Here is a 20,187-nt window from a genome sequence, read left to right on the forward strand (position 1 = left end):
TGCGCACAATCAAGAGAAACACAGTCACTTCTGAGTGAGCAGTCTAATGTAACGGTACCACTATGTTTTTGAAACAGGAACAATGGAGTTGGATCAAGATTGAATGTGCCAGAGGTTGTACAGTACGAAAGTGTCATCAAGGTCCTCAAGAGGCATGTGGGGAATCGGCATTTCCATACAGAACAGTGGCACATTGGGTAAAAGCCTTCAATGCAGGTCGGTAAACTGTGGCAGACATGCATCGGGCAGGTCGTCCTAGCATCTCTGAAGAAGAAGTGCATGCTGTTGCAATGTTAGTGGACAGTGATTGGTGCCATACGATTCATGAGCTCGCCCATGAAACTGGATTAGCACATACGACTGTGCTTTGCATCCTGAAGGAACGCCTTTGCATGTGAAAAATTGCAGCATGATGGGTTCAACATGACTTGATGGAAATGCAGAAATGGATGCATTAAGACACAGCTCAGATGCACTTGGAGCACTATGAGTGTGAAGGAGAGGCTTTTTTACACCATATCATAACACTGGATGAGACATGGGCCACATCGTATGAGCCAAAAATGAAACAACAATCCAGCGAATGGTATCATTATAGGTCACAGCGAAAGTTGAAAGTGCATCAGAGCCCAGTATGGTGAAAGTTATAGTGATTCTTGTGTACGACTGTGATGGTGTTAGCGTAATGCATTATGTTATTCCATGGCAGACCGTCAATGCACAGCATTACTGTTCGTTTTTGAAGCATCTCCTGTGACTAGCTTTGTGGAAGAAGCGGCGACACTTTCTGGGCAACCCACCCATCATTTTGCAAGACAATGTATGGGAACATACGGCAAAAGCTGTGGCTGCTCTGTTCGGTCGATGGGACTGGGAAGTACTGTACGATCCACCATACTTCCTGGACTTAAGTCCTTGTTGTTGTATCCACGGACCCAACCAACCAACTCGTGCACGCGCGTCCTGACCGTGACATCACTGGCCACATTTCCTGTCTCAGCCGTCAACACCTCATGGCGTTACCGCCGGCGGAAGAGGTCGCGCCATGACTGAGCTCAGGTCCACAGTGCCCTCTGCCTTTTGCATATAAGGAGGAGCACTGACCCCGAGACGGACAGTATAGTGTCGATTGTCTATTGATAGCCTTTCGTGGAGTTTATAGCGGAGCCATTGCAGTGTGATATTTGCTATTGTATTCGACTAGGCTCAGTACACAGATTACTCTTGAATATTACTTGGACTTGTATTGCTGGTGCACATTCCGTCAGAAATAAAGATAGGTTATCTCTTCATTCTAGCTGGCGCAATTCTTGTCATTAATTATTTTTTGGCCACCAGACATAGCTACATCCTGGTCACTAGTCACACTTTATACAATTTGTGGTGGCTGCCCCAAAAGTACCGCTGAGGACCTTGGGTTTGGGAGCTGACACAAAACTTGTGACTTTGATTTGATTCCAAAGTTGGTTGGTTGGTTTGGGAGGTTAAAGGGACCAGACTGCTATGGTCATCGGTCCCTTTGTCCAAATACAAAGAACACCCACAGAGAATAAAAATGAGGAACAGAAGAGACCACAAACGATACAGAACAAGAGAAACTGAGACAAAGACAAGACAAAACGAACTAAAACCACACAGAGTTTGACGGTGGTTGGCCGACCATAGAAATAAAAAAGGAAAAGCCAACCACTTAGAAACACATTAAAAAATCAGTTTAAAATCATAGGCCAAGGCCAGAATCAACACAAACCAATAAAATAAAACAGAAACACTCAGATTAAATGATAAAATCCCCCTGCCCGAATAAAACGTAAAACCAAGTCAGCCATAGTGGAGTCGTCTGTTAAAAGGGCAGGGAGCGTAGCAGGCAGCGCAAATGTCTGCCGGACCACAGCTAAAAGGGGGCAGGCCATCAAAATGTGGGCCACTGTCAAAGCCGCCCCACAGCGACATAGAGGAGGGTCCTCCCGGCGCAGTAAATAACTGTGTGTCAGCTGGGAGTGGCCAATGCGGAGCCGGCAAAGAACTACTGAGTCCCTGCGAGTGGCTCGCAGGGACGACCGCCACACAGCCGTCGTCTCCTTGACAGCACGGAGTTTATTGCGCATTGTCAGTTCGCGCCATTCATCGTCCCATAGCACCAAGATTTTGCGGCGGAAGACTGCCCGCAAATCAGTCTCTGGGAGGCCAACGTCCAGAGATGGCTTACTGGTGGCCTCTTTCGCCAGGCGGTCAACATGTTCGTTACCCAGGATACCGACATGACCGGGGGTCCACACAAAGACCACAGAGCGGCCGCAACGGGCGAGAGTATGCAGAGACTCCTGGATAGCCATCACCAGACGAGAACGAGGGAAACACTGGTCGAGAGCTCGTAAACCGCTCAGGGAATCGCTACAGATAACGAAGGACTCACCTGAGCAGGAGCGGATATACTCTAGGGCATGAAAGATGGCGACCAGTTCAGCAGTGTAAACGCTGCAGCCATCCGGCAAGGAACGTTGTTTGGAATGGTCCCCTAGAGTGAGCGCATATCCGACACGACCAGCAACCATCGAACCGTCAGTGTAAACAACACCAGAGCCCTGATACTTGGCCAGGATGGAATAAAAGCGGCGGCGGAAGGCCTCTGGAGGGACTGAGTCCTTAGGGCCCTGTGCCAAGTCGAGCCGAAGGCAAGGGCGACGAACACACCATGGGGGTGTATGCAAAGTAGCCCGGAAAGGAGGTGGAACTGTGAAACCCTGAAGCCCAGAGAGAAGCTCTTTGACGCGGACCGCTATTGTACAACCAGACCGGGGCCGACGTTCTGGCATACGGACGACCGACCGCGGGAACAGGAGACGATAGTTTGGATGCCCGGGCGAGCTTAGAACATGGGCAGCATAAGCGGCCAGCAAACGTTGGCGTCAGAACCGCAGTGGAGGTACACCTGCCTCCACTAGTACGCTGTCCACAGGGCTGGTGTGGAAAGCACCAGTGGCAAGGCGTATCCCGCTGTGGAGAATTGGGTCCAGCACCCATAACGCAGATGGGGATGCTGAGCCATAAGCCAGGCTACCATAATCCAGATGGGACTGGATTAACGCCTGGTAGAGCCGCAACAGGGTAGAGCGGTCGGCGCCCCAGCAGGCGTGGCTCAAGCATCTCAGAGCGATTAGATGCCTCCAATACGTCTGTTTCAGCTGCCGGATATGAGGCAGCCAAGTCAGCCGGGCATCGAAAACCACCCCCAAAAACCTGTGGGTCTCCACCACAGCAAGGAGTTCGTCGGCAAGATAAAGCCGCGGCTCAGGATGGACTGTTCGGCGCCGGCAGAAATGCATAACGCGGGTCTTGGCTGCCGAAAACTGAAACCCATGCGCTACAGCCCAAGACTGCGCCTTACGGATAGCGCCCTGTAGCTGACGTTCAACAGCTGCAATGCCAGTAGAGCTGTAATAAAGGCAGAAGTCGTCAGCATACAGGGAAGCGGAGACAGAATTTCCCACGGCCGCAGCAAGCCCGTTAATGGCTATTAAAAACAGACAGACACTTAAAACAGAGCCCTGTGGCACACCGTTCTCCTGGACGTGGGAGGAACTATAAGAGGCCGCGACTTGCACGCGGAAGGTACGACACGACAGAAAATTGCGGATAAAAATCGGCATAGGACCCCGAAGGCCCCATCCATGAAGCGTAGAAAGAATGTGATGACGCCATGTCGTATCGTACGCCTTCCACATGTCGAAAAAGACAGCGACCAGGTGCTGACGGCGGGCAAAAGCAGTACGGATGGCCAACTCCAGGCTCACCAGATTGTCGGTGGCGGAGCGGCCTCTACGGAACCCACCCTGAGATGGAGCCAGAAGGCCTCGAGACTCCAGTACCCAATGCAAGCGCCGGCTCACCATCCGTTCAAGCAACTTGTCAAGAACGTTGGTGAGGCTAATGGGACGGTAGCTGTCCACCTCCAGAGGGGTCTTTCCAGGTTTCCATTGCGATGGAAACTCCCCCTCGACCCAAAGACGGTTGTAAAGATCGAGAAGGCGCCGCTGGCAAGCCACGGAAAGGTGTTTCAGCATCTGACAGTGGATGCCATCTGGCCCAGGAGCGGTATCAGGGCAAGCAGCTAGGGCACTGCGAAATTCCCACTCACTGAATGGAGCATTGTAAGATTCCGGGTGGTTGGTGCGAAACGAAAGGCTCCGACGTTCCATCCGCTCTTTAATGGAGCAGAAGGCCCGGGGGTAATTCACAGAAGCGGAACTCATAGCAAAATGCTCTGCTAAGCGATTTGCAATGACGTCGGAGTCAGTACAAACGGCTCCATTCAGTGAGAGCGCAGGGACGCTGGCAGAGGTCCGATAGCCGTAGACGCGTCGAATCTTGGCCCAGACCTGCGAGGGAGTGACATGGAGGCCAATGGTGGACACATACCGCTCCCAGCACTCCTTCTTGCCTTGGCGGATAAGGAGGCGGGCCCGCGCACGCAGCCGTTTGAAGGCGATAAGGTGGGCTAAGGAGGTATGTCGCTTGTGACGCTGGAGCGCCCGCCGGCGATCTTTAATCGCTTCAGCGATCTCAGGGGACCACCAAGGCACAGTCTTCCGCCGAGGGGACCCAGAAGAACGGGGAATGGCAGACGCAGCGGCAGTAACGATGCCGGTGGTGACCGATTGAACCATCGCATCAATGTCATCAGTAGAGAGAGGCTCAAAAGCGGCAGTGGAGGAGAACAAATCCCAGTCAGCCTTATTCATAACCCATCTGCTAGGGCGCCCAGAAGAGTGACGCTGTGGTAGTGACAAAAAGAGCGGAAAGTGGTCACTACCACACAGGTCGTCATGCACTCTCCATTGGACAGACGGTGAGAGGCTATGGCTACAAATGGAAAGGTCAATGGCGGAGTAGGTGCCATGTGCCACACTGAAGTGTGTGAAGGCACCATCATTTAACAGCGAGAGATCGAGCTGCGACAATAAATGCTCAACGATGGCGCCTCGACCTGTGGCCACTGACCCACCCCACAGAGGGTTATGGGCGTTGAAGTCGCCCAATAGCAAGAAAGGTAGCGGCAATTGGGCGACCAGTGCAGCCAGGACATGCTGCGAGACATCACCATCCGGTGGAATGTAAAGACTGCAGACGGTAACAGCCTGTGGTGTCCACACGCGTACAGCGACAGCCTCTAAAGGCGTCTGGAGAGGGACAGACTCGCTGTGCAGAGTGTGAAGGACATATATGCAGACGCCACCAGACACCTTTTCATAAGCTGCTCGGTTCTTATAATAACCCCGATAGCCACGGAGGGCGGGGGTTCGCATTGCCGGAAACCAAGTTTCCTGCAGAGCAATGCAAAGGAAAGGATGAAGGCTGATAAGCTGGCGGAGCTCAGCTAGATGGTGGAAGAAACAGCTGCAGTTCCACTGGAGGATGGTACTGTCCAAGGCGGAGAAAGGCGTGACGGGACTGGGAAGGCAGATTACGCTGCTGGGTCACCTGCTGCCTCTGATTGAGCACCCGGGCTAGCGCTATCCATGGCGTCTGAGGGGCCGGCGAGATCGAGGTCCTCAGCGGACGCCAGGATCTCCACCTCGTCCTCAGACGCAGAGCTGGAAGGTGGCGGTGGGGTGGCTGCCACCGCGAGTTCCTTGGGCTTAGAGCTCTTCTTCTTTGATTTCTCATGCTCCTCCTTGGGTTTAACTGGCTGGGAGGGCTTCACCGATTCAGTCTCCGGGACTGAGGAGGATCGTGAAGCCTGTCGACCAGTTGATTGCGGGCACTTACGCCACTGTCGGTCGTTAGCCTTCCCACTGGTGGAAACCTGGGAAGGGAGGGACCCGAGGGACCCCTTGCGAGCGTGAGAAGCCGAAGAAGTTGGACACTTCTCCGGCTTAGAAGCAGGGACGGACGTCCCTGATGGGGGGATGGTGTTGCCCCTGAGGTAGGTGGCGCAGGAGCAACCCGGTGGGTAGAGACCCCCACTGGCAAGGGGGCAGGAGGAGTTGTGCCACTCAGCGATCCGGCTGGAAGTCGCGAAACTGATGGGGCGAGCACAGGTGTTGTAGCAGCGGCGTAGGATGACGTCATTCTCACGGGATGTAATCGGTCGTATTTCCGTTTGGCCTCAGTATAAGTCAGTCGGTCCAGGGTCTTATATTCCATGATTTTGCGTTCTTTCTGGAAGATTCTGCAGTCTGGCGAGCAAGGTGAATGGTGCTCCTCGCAGTTGACACAGATGGGAGGCGGGGCACATGGAGTATCGGGATGAGACGGGTGTCCGCAATCTCGACATGTGAGGCTGGAAGTGCAGCGGGAAGACATATGGCCAAACTTCCAGCACTTGAAGCACCGCATCGGGGGAGGAATATAGGGCCTGACGTCACATCGGTAGACCATCACCTTGACCTTTTCCGGTAACGTATCACCCTCGAAGGCCAAGATGAAGGCACCGGTAGCTATCTGATTTTCCTTCAGACCCCGATGAACGCGCCGGACGAAATGTACACCTCTGCGCTCTAAGTTGGCGCGCAGCTCGTCATCAGACTGCAAAAGAAGGTCCTTATGGTAAATAACTCCCTGGACCATATTTAAACTCTTATGCGGTGTGATCATAACAACAACATCCCCCAACTTGTCACAAGCAAGTAACCGTCGTGACTGGGCAGAGGATGCTGTTTGGATCAGGACCGATCCAGAGCGCATTTTTGACAAGCCCTCCACCTCCCCAAACTTGTCCTCTAAATGCTCGACGAAGAACTGAGGCTTTGTGGAGAGAAAAGACTCCCCATCAGCTCTCGTACAAACTAAGACTCGGGGTGAATAATTGCTACTGCCATCCTGAGATTTACGTTCCTCCCGCGGCGTGGCCAGAGAGGGGAACGTTTTTGGATTGTACTTTTCAGCATTAAAATGAGCCCGAGAACGCTTAGAGACTGCTGGCGGCTGGCCGCCAGCGAGAGATGCCACCTACTCCAACCAAGCGCCCTCCCCACGGGCGCCACCCAGCCGCAGCAATAGCCACCTGGCAGGACGGCCATTGCCGGGAGTCCTGATGCCCCAAGGAGATGGGCATCTACTCCTTGGCATACGTGGGGAGTTAACGGCGCAGGCATCAGTAGAGCGATCCCTGTGTTGTCAGGGGGCTACAACCAAGAGGGTACATGGTGGCCCCACCACAATGGGCTGGCTACCGTGCTGGATCTTAGGTGCAAAACTGTCCAAGGTCGTCGTCGCAGTTAAAAGAAACACTGCAGATTGCAGCGTGGGAATCGCACCCAGGGACGGATCCTCGCCCAAGAGATGGAAAACGGGCGGGACCCCAGTGCAACGACGAAAAAGCCGGCTAAGGGTCTCAACGCACGACGGATACAGTGCACCATGTAAGGCGCCCTTCCCCAATTGGCTCGCTCTTCGGAATAATTTAGATAGATGGAGGTCAAACCCGAGAGGGGACCATCACATAAGGCCGAAACATTTGAGACTCCTTTTAGTCGCCTCGTACGACAGGCAGGAATACCGCGGGCCTATTCTTATCCCCGAACCCACAGGGGGGTTGATTCCAAAGATGAAGGAACCACTTTGTGGCATTCACTTCAGAACTGTTCCAGAGTGTGACAGGCAGTAGACCACACCATTCACACCATCAGCAGAACATGCTCTGCTAATGGTATACTATGCCTTCCACATCCCTGGCAACGGGTTCTACACAATGCTGGTGACTGTTTGAAGGACAGTAACAGGTGCTAACATGTTACTCTTTTGTATCGGTTGTGAATAAATAGTTGCCACCATTTAAGTTCCAACCCTTGTACCTTGAAAGATTGAACAATATTTAATACTTCACTCAAAGATGGGATTTCAGGTTGTAGTGCGCACTGACGCACCTCCTTTTCATGAGGCAACCAAATGATTGTGCCATTATCCATAGAACCGGCATAGGAATCGTGATGAGAATTGGTAACAAACTGACATTTGTGAATTAGACTGTGGTGTGGAGTTCTGCCACCTCAGCCCTGTAGGACTGGGGGGCAATGTCAGAACTCTACACGCAATGAAACATGTACATTTAATGGTGATAATTTGACAACTTAAACACTTCATCAAATCAAATTGATGCAAATTCCTTGAGTGTGGCTAACTGTTAGGTGCATCCATTGGTGCTCTTCATTTTGAGAAATATGGGTGGTGCTCTTTCTTTGTCACACATTAAAAATTCCAATTTATCCAGAATTTTTTGTATTTTAAATCTTTCAGGACTGCTTAGTAGAAGAAATTCACATTTTTCACTGAAAAGAACATTGGAGGGTGTGATTTTCATTAAATTTAACAATGACGAGTCCAGGTGAGAATACCAACAACAATGAAAAGGATACATTGCTACTCAATGTGTCATCTTTATGGTGAGTAACACTCTTACACCTTTCATTAAAATCAGTTGTAAAAGTGAATTACCATCTACTGTGGATGCTTTGTTGGCATACTACTATATACTGAGTCCAGCATGTATTGTACAATGTAGTGTTCTGTAATGTATATGACAGCCGGCAAGTTTTGTGTTGCAATCATTCTCTTAGAAAACTTTTGTCGTGGAGGAAATAATCTTCCTGCAGATGTTTCCTGACTCATTACATAGCCAATATATCTCTATTGTTGCCAATGTATAATACTGCTTGTAGTCCTGTCAAGTCGTAGTACAAGTTGATAGTGTGGCATCACAGTCCAGATGGGTGGAGGGGATAAACAAACAGTTGTAATGTTTGCATTTACAATGTTAAGACTTGGCCTACACATGAAAAAAGAAATGAGACATAATAATAAACCCAAGCCATGTTTCAGCAAACACTCTATTAACTTTTGGCAGCCACTGTAATGTGAATTTTTAGTTCAGTGACTACAGTAAGAAATTTCTGATAATGGTCATCAATAGGTATTTGCTTATAAGACTAATAGAGTGTGTTTCAAATCTTGAAATAGTCACAAAAATAATGCAAGTAAATTGCTAGTAGGTGGAAAAAATGCGGAAAGAAAAATGAAATATTGCTGTCACTGTTGCAATACCAGCCATTGATATTCTAAGTAGGATTTCATGAATAACAATTCATGAAATCCTACTTAACATGCACAAAAAAGGAAAGGACAAATGGCTTTCACTGCAATTATAAAGCAAAATTTTCTCTCCACATCTTTTCCACATACTAGTAAATTACTTGCACTCTGGTGGTGACCATTTCAAGATTTAAAACATGCTCCATTGATTTTGTGAGCAAATACCCATTTATCACCATTACAAGAAATTCCTTGTTGTCATTGAACTTAAAATTCACATTACACGGCTGCCAAAAGTTAAGAGAGTGACTGCAGAAATACTGCTCACATTTATTATTACATATCATTTCTTTCCACATATGTAGGCAAACACTAACATCATAAATGCAAACATTACAACTATTTGTTTAAACCCCATGCCCCCATGGACTGTGATGCTACACTATCAACTTGTACTATGACTAAACAGGATTACAAGCAATATCACACATCACCAACAACAGAAATCTACTGGTTATTTAGTTGGTCAGGGAACATCTACAGAAAGATTGTTCATTCATGACAAAAGTTTTCTAAGAAAATAAATGCAACACAGAACTTGCCACCCATAATATCCTTTATAGAACAATGCATTATACAATACATGTAGGACTCGGTATATAGTAGCATGGCAACAAACCAAGATCATCACACTCACATCATCACATCCATACCAAATGGTAATTCAGTTTTACAAATGAAACACTCAATTTAATGAAAAGGATAAGAGTGCTACTCACCATAAATATAACACATTGAGTAGCAATCTGTCCTTCTCATAACTGCTAATATCGCAACTTGGACTCTCCTTTTTTCAGTTTCATGAAATGTACATCCTCCAATGGCTGTTCTGTCGAAAATTGTGAAACTTTGTGCTAACTCCTGCATCTGTACATCATTCCTTTCCTGTTCCTTTCCCCAGTCCCAGCCTGCCTTCTCCTCCTGGTGTAGAAACAACTAAAAACACCAAAACCTAAATTTTCAACATTTCCTTTTCCATTCATGTGTATCAGATATACACCACTCATTCTGGATTCAAAATTTGTTGAACCCATCTTCTCCCTGAAGTGGTGTTAATATTAAATTTTGACAATATTTTGAATTAAATTATAGACTATACAACAAAAAGGGTATAATAAAAACTAGTTTGTGAAAAAACTGATTGCTTCTATGTCAAATGATTTGGTGTAACCTCATAATGACTCCACACTTCCAATTTTTTCATGGAAACAAAGGATGCCCGCAGGAAAGATAAAATGCTGTATATGTCGAACTATTTTCAAGGCCACCCTCACAGTTCAGAAATCCCATGAAATCAACAAATTCAGAGAAGAATAAATCCTCAGTATAAATACGGTACAACACCTCTACCACATTACTTTCATTTTGTGAGTGCACAATAATGCTGTGCTATATGATATTAACTAGCTCAGTGCCCACTGCTTCACTCGTGTAGACTGTATGGCCTGCAGAGATCAAATTTTTATGTTGTTCAAAAATTGCACAGCTTTTACACTTTTCACACTAATTAAGGCCTCATAAGCGTGGCCCTTTCTGAATGTACTTCTGCCCAAAAAGCAATTCTGGTAGCTAGAGTCCAAAGTTTTCATTAACCATGCTTTTGGCATTCTTCAGGAGATATTTCTATAGCAACTTTCATTCCCTAACAAATATTTCTTTATATCTAACCAAAAAGTGAAATACCAATTTTCGTAAATTTGGCTTTAATATTTTTTTTAATGTAATGAAATATTTTCTTAAAAATTGTTGCCCCCATTGTACTCTCTTAGACGCTGAATTTCCAGAAACACTGAAACCTATATTATTATTATTATTATTATTATTATTATTATCTTTACTTTCTCAGATGTTAAGTCTGGTTGAAAATGGAGTGACGCACACCTTGATCAAGCGTCACTTCCTTTTAACTGTACGGTATATGTTACTTTGCATTTAGGAACTTTCGGGTAATTGAACATGTATCAATAATTACGAATTTCAGTAGTTGTATATATATGTTTGGATGTAGCTGTATTGCATTGATGTACTGGTGGATATTGTGTGGTATGACTCCTGTAGTTGATAGTATAATTGGTATGATGTCAACTTTATCCTGATGCCACATGTCTTTGACTTCCTCAGCCAGTTGGATGTATTTTTCAATTTTTTCTCCTGTTTTCTTTTGTATATTTGTTGTATTGGGGATGGATATTTCGATTAGTTGTGTTAATTTCTTCTTTTTATTGGTGAGTATGATGTCAGGTTTGTTATGTGGCGTTGTTTTATCTGTTATAATGGTTCTGTTCCAGTATAATTTGTATTCATCATTCTCCAGTACATTTTCTGGTGCATACTTGTATGTAGGAACGTGTTGTTTTATAAGTTTATGTTGTAAGGCAAGCTGTTGATGTATTATTTTTGTGACATTGTCATGTCTTCTGGGGTATTCTGTATTTGCTAGTATTGTACATCCGCTTGTGATGTGATCTACTGTTTCTATTTGTAGTTTACAAAGTCTGCAATTATCTGTTGTGGTATTGGGATCTTTAATAATATGCTTGCTGTAATACCTGGTGTTTATTGTTTGATCCTGTATTGCAATCATGAATCCTTCTGTCTCACTGTATATATTGCCTTTTCTTAGCCATGTGTTGGATGCGTCTTGATCGATGTGTGGCTGTGTTAGATGATATGGGTACTTGCCATGAAGTGTTTTCTTTTTCCAATTTACTTTCTTCGTATCTGTTGATGTTATGTGATCTAAAGGGTTGTAGAAGTGGTTATGAAATTGCAGTGGTGTAGCCGATGTATTTATATGAGTGATTGCCTAGTGTATTTTGCTAGTTTCTGCTCGTTCTAGAAAGAATTTTCTTAAATTGTCTACCTGTCCATAATGTAGGTTTTTTATGTCGATAAATCCCCTTCCTCCTTCCTTTCTGCTTAATGTGAATCTTTCTGTTGCTGAATGTATGTGATGTATTCTATATTTGTGGCATTGTGATCGTGTAAGTGTATTGAGTGCTTCTAGGTCTGTGTTACTCCATTTCACTACTCCAAATAAGTAGGTCAATATTGGTATAGCATAAGTATTTATAGCTTTTGTCTTGTTTCTTGCTGTCAATTCTGTTTTCAGTATTTTTGTTAGTCTTTGTCTATATTTTTCTTTTAGTTCTTCTTTAATATTTGTATTATCTATTCCTATTTTTTGTCTGTATCCTACATATTTATAGGCATCTGTTTTTTCCATCGCTTCTATGCAGTCACTGTGGTTATCCAATATGTAATCTTCTTGTTTAGTGTGTTTTCCCTTGACTATGCTATTTTTCTTATATTTGTCTGTTCCAAGAGCCATATTTATATCATTGGTGAATACTTCTGTTATCTTTAGTAATTGGCTGAGTTGTTGATTTGTTGCTGCCAGCAGTTTTAAATCATCCATGTTTAGCAAATGTGTGATTTTGTGTTGGTATGTTCCAATAATATTGTATCCATAATTTGTATTATTTAGCATGTTGGATAGTGGATTCAGAGCAAGGCAGAACCAGAAAGGACTTAATGAGTCTCCTTGGTATATTCCACACTTAATCTGTATTGGCTGTGATGTGATATTATTTGAATTTGTTTGGATATTAAGTGTGGTTTTCCAATTTTTCATTACTATGTTTAGGAACTGTATCAATTAAGGATCTACTTTGTATATTTCCAATATTGGTAGTAACCATGAGTGGGGTACACTATCAAAAGCTTTGTAGTGTAGCGACCTTTGTTTAGTTTTAGCTTGATGTGTCACCTCTGCATCTATTATCAGTTGCTCTTTACATCATCGTGCTCCTTTGCAACAGCCTTTTTGTTCTTCATTTATAATTTTGTTCTGTGTTGTATGTGTCATTAATTTCTGTTTAATGACTGAAGTTAATATTTTGTATATTGTTGGTAGGCATGTTATGTGGTGATATTTAGCTGGGTTCGCTGTGTCTGCTTGATCTTTAGTTTTCAGATAAGTTATTCCTTGTGTAAGTGTATCAGGGAATGTGTATGGGTCTGCAATGTAACTGTTAAATAATTTAGTTAGATGTGAATGTGTTGAGGTGAACTTCTTTAGCCAGAAATTTGCTATTTTATCATTTCCAGGGGCTTTCCAATTGTGAGTAGAATTAATTGCTTGGGTGACTTCATGTTGCAAAATTACCACTTCAGGCATTTGTGGTATCATCTTGTATGTGTCTGTTTCTGCTTGTATCCACTGTGCATGCCTGTTATGTTGTACCGGGTTTGACCATATGTTGCTCCAGAAGTGTTCCATGTCTGTTATGTTTGGTGGATTGTTTATTTTAATGTGTGTGTTATCTATTGTCTGGTAAAATTTCTTTTGGTTTGTGTTGAATGTTTGGTTTTGTTTCCTTCTATTTTCACTTTTTTTGTATCTTCTGAGTCGTTTGGCGAATGCTTGTAATTTCTGCTTCTTTTCATCTAATTGCTCTGTCGCTTCTTGTGAGATTTTACCTAACCTTTTTCGTTTTTTTTTTCTGAGATTTCATTTCTTATAAATTGTGTTAGCTGTCCGATGTCTTTTCTCAGTTTTTATATTTTGATCTGTAGGCTGTGTTGCCATGCTGGTTTTGTGGGTTTCTTCTGTGTGTTGGTTGGTTCTGATCTATGCCTAGTGTGTATATTTAGTGTAGTGAGTGCTCCTATATAAACCAGTAGTTGTAACTCTTCCATAGTTGTGTTTTCATTTATTTTGTTGTGTATGATTGCGTTGATAGTTTTTATTGTTGTTTCGAATTGTGGGTTATTTGGCGGTCTATGCAAGAATGGTCTAATGTCTGTATTTGTGTATTTGTACTCTATATATGTCAGCTGAAATTTTTCTTCTATATCTAACATCTGTGTCACTTCATGTTCTATTTGTGCTTGTTCTGGTGGCTGTCTTAAGATTTCGTTTTCCTCTGATTGTTTAATTGATGCATGTTGTTCTTTGTTTGTTTGCTCTGGGATGTTTGAGTCCATTACTGTATTTTCTTCTTCTTCTGATTGCACATTATTTTGTTCCAGTATTTGTTGTACTTGTTGTTTGATATTTTCTAATTCTGACTGGGGTATCCTGTTATTTTTCATTATTACACATATCTGATCAACTAGTTGTTGTTCTGTTAAAAATTTTACTTCTGGGTAACTTGGTAATAAATTTTGTGTATACTTGTGATCTGTATCCAGTTGTGTTGGTTCCTAGGTTTGTTGCTTGGTAATAACAGAACATGAGGTGTCGATTAACTTCATCTGACCATCTCATCCTCTGTCTTTGTTTTCCTTCTAGGGTGGTTGCAGGAAGCATATCCTGCAAAACACCTCTATTTGGATTTAAATCATTTTCCAGTTGGCTAGCAGTGTCATTACCATTGTGGGCAGGCATAGGGTTCAAGCGTCGTCCCCGACCATGACGGCGCTTATCCGAGGCTTCTTTAGTTCTGTCCTGAACCAACTAATCACACTAAAAGGGGGGTTAGCTCTATTAGTGGTTTGTTCTTTTCGTCGCCTTTTACGACTGGCAGAACATACTGGAGGCTTATTCTTTTCCCGGGCCTCCACGGGGATTATTATTATTATTATTATTATTATTATTATTATTATTATTATTATTATTACTACTATTATTACTATTATTATTATTTCTAACTGAGAAGTCAAATACCAATTGTTACAGATAAAGCCTTAAAAATTGTTTAGCAGTTCTTTAGTAATTATTTAATTTTCAAAAACTTTTCACCCACTATCATACCCCCTTAGTTGTTGAATCTAAAAAAATGCTGAAACACATATTTTTATTTCCTGAAAGAAACCAAATACCACTTTTCGCAGTTCTAGCTTCAAAATTACCTTCACAGCAACTTATTTTCAAAAAGCCTTTTATCCCCAGTTTCACCCCCTTAGGAGAGGAATTTCAAACAATCCTTTCTTAAATGATGCCTACAGTGTAAAATCCACACCCTCTCCAAACTTCAAGTTTCTGTCCTTAGCAGTTTGGGTAGCCAATGATAAATCAGTGAATCTGTCTGACCTTATTTGACTCCCTTATGGGCTTAATTTCCAAAAACGTGAAACATGTATTTTTAATCTCTAACCAAAAAACCAAACACAAAATTTCAAAGATTTACCTTTAAAAATGATATTGCAATGAATTACTTTCATAAATGTCCACCCCCCACCCCCACCCCTATTTCACCCACTAAGGGGCTGAATTTCCAAACACAGTGATTTGCATATCTTTTATTTCTAACAGAGAAACATAAAAAAAAATTTCGTGCATTTAGCTTAAAAACACTTGCACAGTGAAATATTTCCAGAAAACTTTCATCCCCTGTTTCACCCTATAGGGGTTGAATTTCCAAATACAGCGAAACACTTTTTTTTAAATTTCCAACTAAGAAGCCAAATTTAGATATTCACAGATTTAGCTTTGAAAATTCTTTCATAATAAAATATATCCATAAAAAATATCATCTGCTTTTTCACCCCATAGAGGTTCAATTTCCAAAAACACTGAAACAAATATTTCTTTTATTTGTACCCGAGAAGTCAAAATGCCAATGTTCATAGATGTAGCTTTAAAAATACTTCAATAGTTTCTTAGTAATGATACACTTTCAAAAAAAGTTTCACATACTATTTCACCCCCACAGGGTTAATTTTCCAAAAATGATGAAACATTTCTTTGTTTCTGACCATGAAACGAAATACCAATTTTTGTAGGCCTAGCTTCAAAACTGACTTATAGTGACATTTCAAAAAGAAAACTCTTCATCCCCCATTTCACCCCTTTTACAGTTGGAACATCGAAAAATCCCTTCTTAAACAATTCCTACAGTATAAGATCCATACTTTTTTCAAATTTCAGATAATTATCCTTAGCGGTTTGGGGCAATGAGGAGTCAGTAATGACGTTGCCTTTTATACATACAGATTGAGATAAAATGTACCAACTGCATTTATAAGCCATTCACATTCTAAATAGTAGAAAATGTGCCCCTTGGAACAATTCAAACAGATTCAGTTTGTACCAAATATTTAGAAAATAAACTATTTTCTCCATAACAGTGTAATAAAAATATGGTAGGACATACCACAGTCTTCATCAATGAAATTTTTCAATTTGCATAAAGAATTTCGACTGGCCACAGTATGGGAATCCATTCATTTTATTATTGGTTCAGTCTGAACAATACCACTCCTATAAAGATAAAGAAGATAAACAACAAAATGGTTGCATGCATATTGCAACAAGTATAAAATTAACTGTGTATAGATATCGATTACAAAACCAACAATTAATGCACCACTATATGAAAGTTATTTTTAAAATTCCACATATTTTGCAAATCACTGATCTAGTTTAGCAGCAGTATTTTATCCAAACAAAGTTAACCGTATTTTCTGCTTGTTAAATGTCACAAGAGCAGGGATGTTGCATTAATGAATAGTAATTTTACCAGTCAAAAGGTACTCCACTTTCATTATTTCACAAAACATATTTGCAAACATATCTGCAGGACCTCACACTATATGTGGGGCCTATAAAAGTGGCAAACAGTATGTATTTCTGCCATGAGATTTGTTGCGCAAACTGTTCTTATCACTGTAATTCTCTGAACATCAAAGCTTTAGACAATAATCATCATTATCTTCATCAAGAAAGCAACTGACTGTCAAAGAAGTAACAGGATTGCACAAATATAACATGTTTAGTGGTGCCCACTAGGACCAGAGATTACATTGGTGTCAGCAATGAAATGTAGCTTTCTGCATCTGTTTTCATGACAACATTTAACATGGGATGTGCTGTTAGACATTGTCATGTTTGCCCAAGTATTTTTCCCAGAGTCAACAAAACCATCCCTCCCCATTCTATGAGGGTCACTCCAAAATAAATGTACACTATTTTTGTAAAAATAGTTTTCATTCTGCATGTGTGAAAGTTTTACAGTGTGTAGATACATCCTTCCCACTTGTTTTCAAAGTTAGTTCAACCTGTTCCCGTGAGTGGCGCCCTCACAGCACGTCTTCAAGGTGGCTGCTACACTTGACGTTTGTCAGAAGCAACATGCTGTCATAGAATTCCTGCGCTGTGAAAACGAGACAGTGGGAAACATCCACAAGAGGTTGAAAAAGGTGTATGGAGATTCTGCTGTTGATCACAGTTAGTCGGCAGGCAAGCAGGTTACATGATGAAAGCGGGCACGGCAATATTGAGGATTGTCCTCGCAGTGGCAGGCCTCGTACTGCACACACTCCATGATCACAAAACTCGGACGGACAACACTGAAACACCTGCCTTACAGTCCTGACTTGGCTCCATGTGACTATCATCTCTTTGGGAAACTGAAAGACTCTCTTCATGGAACAAGGTTTCAAGATGATGACTGCCTTGTGCATGATGCCAAACAGTAGCTCCAATAGGTTGGTCCATAATTTTACTGTGCGGGTATACAGGCACTGGTTCCAAAACAGCGTAAGGCAGTCAAGAGGGATGGAAATTATGCAGAGAAATGAAAATATTGTTCCTAAAGGATGTATCTACACACTGTAAAACTTTCAAACATGTAGAATAAAATATGGATTTAAAAAGAGAGAGAGGGGGAGAGGACGGGGGATCATTATCTGCAAACTGTTCCTCTACTGTACGCAGTATACAGTGCAGTAGAATGTGTTTATAACCATCCACAATTAGCATTTTGTAAGCACAATAAGGTAACCGTACCCAAACCACAAGAAATACCTCCATAATGTAACACCACTGCCTTCGTACCTCATTGTCGGGACTACACAGGATGGCACCTAAAGTTCTCCGGAATTCACCAAATACCAAACCCAAATCTTTCCGTCAAACTGCCACAGGGTATCGTGTGACTCATCATTCCAAATCACTTATTCCCAATCATCCAGTGTCCAGTGATTTTGGCCTTCACACCACCTCAGGTGTTGCTTAACACTGACCATAGAAATTTGATGCTTGTGAGGAGCTGTTCAACCATGGCACACCATTTCTTTTGAGCTCCATACAAACAGTCACTGTGATAGCTCCCCTGCTAACAATTTGAAATCCCCAAGTGATTCCCTTCACAGACTTCACGTAATTTTTTACAGTCTCCCTCCCGCAATGGTCAATTGTCCCTATCTATCTCAACATGAGGTCTACCTGGATTGGTTTACTGTGATTGTTCCTTTACATTTACATTTCACAATCACATCACCAACAGCTGACTTGGGCAGAGCTTTACAAGGGTTGAAATGTTGCTGATGGATTTGTTACTCAAGTGACAACCAATCAGTAGTGCATGTCAAAGTTGCGACTTTAAGCTCTCCTGACTGTTAATCCTTCTCTACTGACAACGAGATACTCCTTGCCTCCTTTTATACTCGTTGTTCCGCCTCTTGTGATATCTAGCGGTCAATTCCACGTTACATAGAAGTGTTCTGGTACTTCTGGCCAGATACTGTATGTCTAGCTTGTATCCACACAGTCGTTAAGTATCACTCAAAAGTTATCACTTACTGCAACTTAGTGCATTTGAGGTACAGAATAACACTTCTTTTGAAGTAACAATCAAAGACAGAACTACACTGTATCTTAACCTCATCACCCAGGCACTAACAGCATTTCGATTCATTACTGATGCACAAAAAAATGTAATTCATTGCAAGATGGACCATTTAAGTACAGAAAAGGAGAGCATGACACTTTATGCAAAAATTCAGGCCATTTCTGTGATCTTAGCAAATTTAGTTGATTAACTTTTGAACTGTTCAGTTGTTGTACCTGAATTAGAAATTTCAACAACACAAAAGAAGGTTGAAAATTCCATATCAACAGAAGTGGAGTCAAGAAATCCTTAAACATATTAAAACAAAGTATGTTCTGAATACTCAATAACAGCAGAAACACTGAAATTATCAAAATCAAATACTATAAAATTTTAACAGTTGTTCTCTGAGAAGATCTGGAAACTGGCAAACATGTAGAAAAATGGCAAATAGCTCTAATCCAAACCCTTCATTTAAAAAAAATATAAATAAAAAAGGTGTTGATAACTACAGAGAAATATTGATTTCATCTATTCTATTATGAAACTGTAAATAAACTTTTGAAACAAAATTAAGAGAACATTTATCTAAACAATTCCCAGAATATAAGGATGACTTCAGAAAGGGAAGATTAAATCAGAAATCTACTCTAGATATAAGATCAATAATTTCTCACAGCATTTTATGCACAAAACTATATACCTTAATTTGTTGACTTACAAAACATCTGACCCTGTAGATAGAGTAACACAGGATAAAAATATCACAGAATTTGAAGTGATGGCAAAATTAGTAAACATTATCTGTGAAATGCAACTAATAATTAGTCATTTTCAAAATTAAGGTATTTTCCAGATTTTTCAAGTCAAATCTTTCTCAAGTTTACTTTTTCAGTACATTTGGCTCCAGTGTGTCCTTTTTTTACAGAGGTATATACTGACATTTCTTAGAATATCTATAATTAATTATTTTTAGAAGTATAAATCAGAGAGGAATTGGGGACAGATCACATCAAAAATTAACAGATTAGAAATAAAACATTTTTAAAATATTAAATATTGTATTTTCATTTAAAGGCAACAGAAAATATCAAATAAAAATTACAAATTCTGTTTTTACAAATACAGATACATTATTAGTTACTGATTAAAACTGATTAAAGGGAACAAACTCTAAAAATACATCATAATAAAATGAATATAACACTTCATTACATTTTGTATTTCTGCCAAAATCTCTGGTGCTTTGCTCAACATAATTGCTCCTTTCGTTTCTAATTCTTTGATTTCATCTTGCTTTCACTTGTTCGGTAATCATTCTTTCTTTTCTTATTCGCATTTCTTCTAATTTTTTAGGTCCTCTTTGCACAAAGAATGCGCATGCGAAAAGAGGATATAAGACTTTTGTCAATATCACCATTTCCATAATAGTTTTCTTTATGAACCAAGAAGCAATGCTATACTTTCCCCTTTCAGGTGGTCTTTTATGTAGCTCAGCAACTTACTTCTTCAAATGTGGAATATGTTGTTTAAGTGCTCT

Source organism: Schistocerca piceifrons, chromosome 11 (genome assembly GCF_021461385.2).
Source record: "Schistocerca piceifrons isolate TAMUIC-IGC-003096 chromosome 11, iqSchPice1.1, whole genome shotgun sequence".
In the NCBI taxonomy this organism is placed as follows: Eukaryota; Metazoa; Arthropoda; class Insecta; order Orthoptera; family Acrididae; genus Schistocerca; species Schistocerca piceifrons.